The sequence below is a fragment of the Megalobrama amblycephala genome, linkage group LG12 (assembly GCF_018812025.1).
Source record: "Megalobrama amblycephala isolate DHTTF-2021 linkage group LG12, ASM1881202v1, whole genome shotgun sequence".
NCBI lineage: Eukaryota > Metazoa > Chordata > Actinopteri > Cypriniformes > Xenocyprididae > Megalobrama > Megalobrama amblycephala.
Genome location: NC_063055.1, coordinates 21,182,371 through 21,188,772, shown reverse-complemented (window position 1 = coordinate 21,188,772; position 6,402 = coordinate 21,182,371).

Sequence of the window (6,402 nt, the reverse complement as noted above, 5' to 3'; positions counted from 1 at the left end):
GTATTTAGGATAATTCCGAGAGCACGTGAAGGCATTACTCACCCCCATGTCATTACAAACCTGTAAGACTTTTGTTCATCTTTGGAACACAAATTAAGATATTTTTTTATTAAATCTGACAGCATTCTGTCCCTCCATATACTACCTTCACAACTTGAACTTTGACAAATCGAAAAAGTTCATAAGAGATGGTAAAACTAATCCATATGAATTGAGCGGGAAGACACGCAACCGAGCCCTGAATGACGCACGAGATCAAACCACTTCCGGAAGCTCACATTTGCACTAAAACATTATTTATACTTCATTCATGAAAGTTTTTTTTCTCGTAAAACGTAAAACATTTGAAAATAATGTTTCATTAGGTCCTACTATTAATAAAAGGTTACATTTTTTATGGTGAAGCAATGTTTCCCAGTTGTTCCCAGCAATTTGTCACTTGACAGATCCAAAGGTGCCAAAATCGACCCAAAAGACCAATATAAAAATGGCACCAAGAAAAAAACGTTAGCAAAACATTCCTAGAACATATTTTTGTTAGTTGTTAAGTTATATGATACTTTATGATAAATTCTCACGACACTGCTGTAATGGAGTCGCGCAGCAATGACAAGAGTGCGGAGCTGAACCGAGCTGAACCAGTACCGTCTGTCGTGTCTTCAAGGTAAGCCTCGTATATTAGCCTATCTACTACATTGACACAAGTGTTTATCGGTAGGCTATTTTGCTCCGAATCCAGTTCGAGAAATGTAGATTTCAATTATAATCACATCGCAAAGTACAACAGAGTAGGTCTATATACTCAATCCAGTAACATCCGATCGATCTAACCAGCCCTGTCTCAAGCACTTGCAAGAGCACGAGAAGCCTTTACTCGCTATGACCACAGTGTGGCACAAGCCGACAACATTTTTGAGCTTCATTTGTAATCTATTTTAAAGCAATGAGACCTGGGGCCTGTACCATGATGGTAGATGAACAAACTCAGGGTTATAGGATTAGTTTCGAGTTGACAAAACCAAACCACTCCAGTCCGGCTTTGTTGGTACCATGGGCGAGGCTAGCCCCTTTTTAGGCACCCCTAAAACTTGGAGTAAGAAATGTTGTTATTCTAAAATTTTTGTTCGTCTTTTAAAAGGTTAAATAATGTCCAAAACATACTCCGTAGTTTGTGGTTTAAAATGTAGGCCTATGTGTTAAGGATGAAAATGAAAACATCCCCCTCTTAGCAAATGGTGTCATCCTCCTCTGTACCTGCACCGCTCAGCACGACCGTCATCCAGCGCGAAACACACGAAGAGTGAGAACCCGTGTTGTGAATCAACTTAGTTGCTCCAAAGCTGTGTCTCACACTTATTTCCTTTTACCTAGAGTTGTTCCGATTCCGAAACCATATCGGTGAGTACTGGAGTCAGTATAAAAAAATATCCCCCCTGGGTGATGCTACTCCTCAAACCACCAACAGAGCATATAAAATACCAAAAATATAAATCTTTTAATTAAGAATGATTAGTGTCATTGTAGTGGCGCAAATATCAAGCTATCTAATACTTCAAATCTCAAGGTTAAATCAGAAGATTTTTTGTAAAAATGTTTATGTAGGCTAACAGCTGCCAAAAATAGTATATAGCTCCGCTGTGGTTTTTAACAAATTAAAAAAAAAAAAAAAAAAAAAAAACTTTTCAAAACATCCCCCCCTCTGTTTTTTTTTTTTTTTTCACAAATCGCACCCTGCCTAGAATAAGTGTTTATTTTCGGACTATTTTAGTCCAGCGGGTCGCCGCCGCTGTGGAGTAGCACAGGACCTGGGTGACTCGTCCATAGTCATAAACGGAGAGAAGTAGCGCCGGTTACAATGTTCTTCCGCAAAACGCATGCAGTTACTTTGTTCAATGACAATAAAGTTGAATCTAATCTAACCAATCTGATGACTGTTGATACAAAAGGAGGCACATGGAGTTAACGGTCAGGAAAACCAGCTGAGTGAAGAAGGTTTTGTGTTTGTTACAGGGGGCTGTCTGTGTGAACTCTCACAATTAAGCTGGTGTTCTGAAATGGTCTCAAAAAAAGAAAAAAGAAAAAACAAAAACTGGATTTTGGAGTTAGTTGAATCAATGTTAAAATGATAAAGTTGTTTTTCAATAGACATATTTTTTGTTTTTGTGTGAAAAGAGGGTGGGTGGTGGAAGTGGGGCTCATTGGGTGCTCAGCACCCCTAAAGCTCTGACCCTAGAATCGCCCCTGGTTGGTACCATGATGCTGATCATCAACTTTCTCTATCAACTCAGGCTTTGATCCTGAGTTTGTGGAGCGTGTGCACATGAATCCGTAACATCAGTGGCAAACAGCCAATCACATGCCTTGCAACAGAAATAAACTGTGATTCACTTCTCGCGAGAGAGCCAGCGTTCAAAACTCTTTCGCTGAAAATGAAGAATTGAAATGCATTTACACTAATGGAAAATACTTGTCTGTGAAAGAGGACAAATAAAAGAAATGATCTTTCTCTATCAGTGCAAGTGAAAGTTGTGAAGTTAGTTTATATAGTTGATAATATATAGCGATAGAGACTTAAACATACAAGGTCACATGTAGTAATTTTTAAAGAGTATATTTACTCCTTATTTAGTTACACTAAACTTGCGTGTGTGTAATGGATTAATAAAAATATAGATCATATAATTATACAAATCATCTAAATTATATTATCATTAAAACCAGACAATTTCATTGTTAAATATTTGTTTTTACTATATAATGACCATTAATTTGGAGGAAGAGAAACTGGGGGTGTGACTTTATTGTGTTGAGTGTGTCAGTGTCACTTAGCTTACATCTGACTGGTCCAATTTCAGTTTGAAATCTCTAACCCAGAACATAACCTGCCCCGGAGCAGGTTAGCCATGGAGCGTAAGTTACTATGGCGATGAACACCACTAAAAGCCAAGTTACTTTCATGGTACCTAAAACCCAGGATTGGCGCAAACTAATCTAAAACTCACCTGGCTAGCCAGCTAATCCAGCTTCATGGTACAGGCCCCTGCTGTCTAACTGCACAATGCTGTATTAATAAACAACAGATGAATAATTTGCAGTCCTAACTTCATATTTTAGCATAAATGTAAACAAACATGCGATTCTTGTGCACCAATGAGGTACATTTCGGTTTGGTGGTTCGTGACAGTTTATATAATTTATTGTGTTATAAATGTCAGTCTCCAAAAGAAGAGGGAGCTCTGCTTATGTTGGTGAATGCATCTATAGAACAGAGGAGCTTTCAGTACAACACTGATGTCAAAACATGATATAGCTACATTTATTAAGAACCATTCATGATTTAAAAGCCATTTTTACCCTGCCCCCAGTTCTCAGTCCCCCCCCCCCCCCCCAGGTTCTAACAAAGCTTCTACTCAGCAAGCTGCAATTCTTTTGTTTTCTCTTATACAATCTTCTCATAAACAAGGCATTGATTGGGCTTTGGTGTCATATAATTATTTTTATTGGTCTGTGACATTTGTTAATTCATATTGAACTACAGCTCAATCTTTATTGCTGGAAGTCTCTTTATATATTTAAGCACAAATCATGTAATGCAATCAAGCAGAGACATCTCTCCCATTCTGGACTACCAAACGCCATTATGCATGCAACTGTCACATACAGTACTGTTCGTGCTATCAGAATACGCCTCCGACAAGGGAGATATTGATGTTATGCATAATAATTTGCAGTGATAAAAGAAGATAAGAGTATTTCAACTGTGTGATACTGTGTTTTTAGCATGCAAGGCTTTACTAGACCCTGCAAACAGTGCTGGTAGCACATCTGTGCTGTTGTCTCACAGGCACCGTCTCCTTTGAAAATAGGAAACTGAGCACCACAGGAGTACTGTCACACTCACTGCAGTGAGCTATGAGCTCAAAATTACATTCCTCAAAGCCAAAGGTCACAACCTTCCTTGACTACGGTAAACATCAGTGGTATCTGTTCTCATGTATTTCACTTAAACAAATGACTACCTCTCAAACTCCAATTAAAAGAAACTGTTGTTCACAACAGCAAGTCAGAAAGCAGCCCAGCTATTATTGTAAATCCCAAACAGCCAATAGTCTTGCTCAATTCTGAGTCTCATAAATGACAAGAAAACTAACTGTGCTCCTGGAAGTGGGAGGTGGAAGAGGTCGATTTTAATTAGAAGGCAGATCAATTTTTGTTTCTGTTTCCCTTTCCATTCATCTAGACTATGAATTAAACCTTTTAAAAGTCATATTGCAGACTTTGTCCCTCAATTTTCTTAAAGCAGGAGGTTAATGTTATACGATGAGATAAGGCCATTTCCTTATCTCTGGAGCTGTAGAGCAGTGGCTCTCTGCACGTTTGTGTATATTCCCAAAGTTTTTCTGCTATAATTATGATAAAGCTGCTTATATTAGTGTTGAAAGCTACTATCAGAGCTCCTGCTAGAAATCTCACTGCTGTTCGATTAGCCCCTTTTCCTTGTTTCATGATATGTTTTTTTCCCCACTGTGTAATAAAAAAAAGTGTTTTTAAAAACTCTTGGTGCTAAATAAAAAAGACTGGAAGAATGCACCAAAGCAAATTTCATTTGACTGGTTGCAATGATGCCATATTAGAGAAAGTCTAGTGTCCAAAATGACCTTTAGTTATGGCTGTTGCAGAATTCTTCCACTGACATTTAAAAATGTTCTTTTTTTATACAACATATCAAAATATTAGGCTCATGTGTTTATATTTTTATTTAAAGCTGCCCTAGAACGTCTTTTTAAAAGATGTAATATAAGTCTAAGGTGTCCCCTGAATGTGTCTGTGAAGTTTCAGCTCAAAATACCCCATAGATTTTTTTTTTTAAATTCATTTTTTTAACTGCCTATTTTGGGACATCATTAAAGGTCCTCTAAGCGATCCTGGGTGGAGAAACTTCCTGTTGACGTTTGAAGTGTTGTCAAACAAAACAGAGCCTAGCTAGACCCTCCCTAGTGAGTTGATGTTTGCTGTATGTGACAAAAAATGTTTTGGCCTAAAAACACGTGACATCGCTTAGAGGACCTTTAACTATGCACCGATATATAGGCTGCGGCCCCTTTAATTCTCGTGCTCCCCCGCCCCCGGAGCTCGCGCTTGCCTTGAACAGCATAAACACAGTTCACACTGCTAATATAACCCTCAAAACGGATCTTTACGAAGTGTTCGTCATGCAGCATGTCTAATCGCATAAGTATTGTATTTATTTGGATGTTTACGTTTGATTCTGAATGAGTTTGATAGTGCTAAAGCTAACATTACACACTGTTGGAGAGATTTATAAAGAATGAAGTTATGTTTATGAATTATACAGACTGCGAGTGTTTAATTATGAAAATAGCGACGGTTCTTGTCTCCGTGAATACAGTAAGAAACGATGACGAAACATTTAGAAAGACAATTTACAAATATCACTAAAAATATCATGTTATCATGGATCATGTCAGTTATTATCGCTCCGTCTGCCATTTTTCGCTATTGTTCTTACTTGCTTACCTAGTCTGATGATTCTGCTGTGCAGATCCAGACGTTCTGCCCTTGTCTAATGGCTTGAACATGAGCTGGCATATGCAAATATTGGGGGCGTCTTTTAAACAAATGAGATTTACATAAGAAGGAGGAAACAATGGAGTTTGAAATTCAGTGAATGTACTGAACTCTTGTTATTCAACTATGCCAAGTTGAATTCAATATTTAATTCTAGCGCACCTTTAAAATGTACATAGTTTACATAAATCAGTGAATTAATATGACATGATCAATCCAAGTCTTCTGAAGACTACTTTATATGATGAAAAGATTTAAAGGGTTAATTCACCAAAAAATGAACATTTTTGTCAATTATTACTCATCCTCATGTCATTCATCTTCGGAACTCAAATTAAGAGATTAGATAAAATAGATTAGTGAGGTCTGCATTGCCAGCAAGACAATTAACACTTTCAATGCTACTAAAGACATATTTAAAACAGTTCATGTGACTATAGGTTCAACCTTAATGTTATAAAGCGATGAGAATACTTTTTGTGTGCAAAAAAATCAAATAACGACTTTATTGATGGGCGATTTCATGAAGCTTCAAAGCTTAACAAATCTTTTGTTTAGAATCAGTGGGTGAACCATTGAAATTTCGAAACACTTATGATTTAACAAAGCTTCATTTACTGAAATCACGTGACTTTGGCAGTTTGATACAGGCTCCAAACCACTGATTCGAAACAAAAGATTCATAAAGCTTTGAAGCTAGTGTTTTGAAATCGCCCATCATTAGATATTGTTGAATAAAGTCATTATCTGTTTTTATTTGCTCTCGGTCTCTCCCTGCTTGCCACAACCAGCAAACATAGAAATTGAAATTAT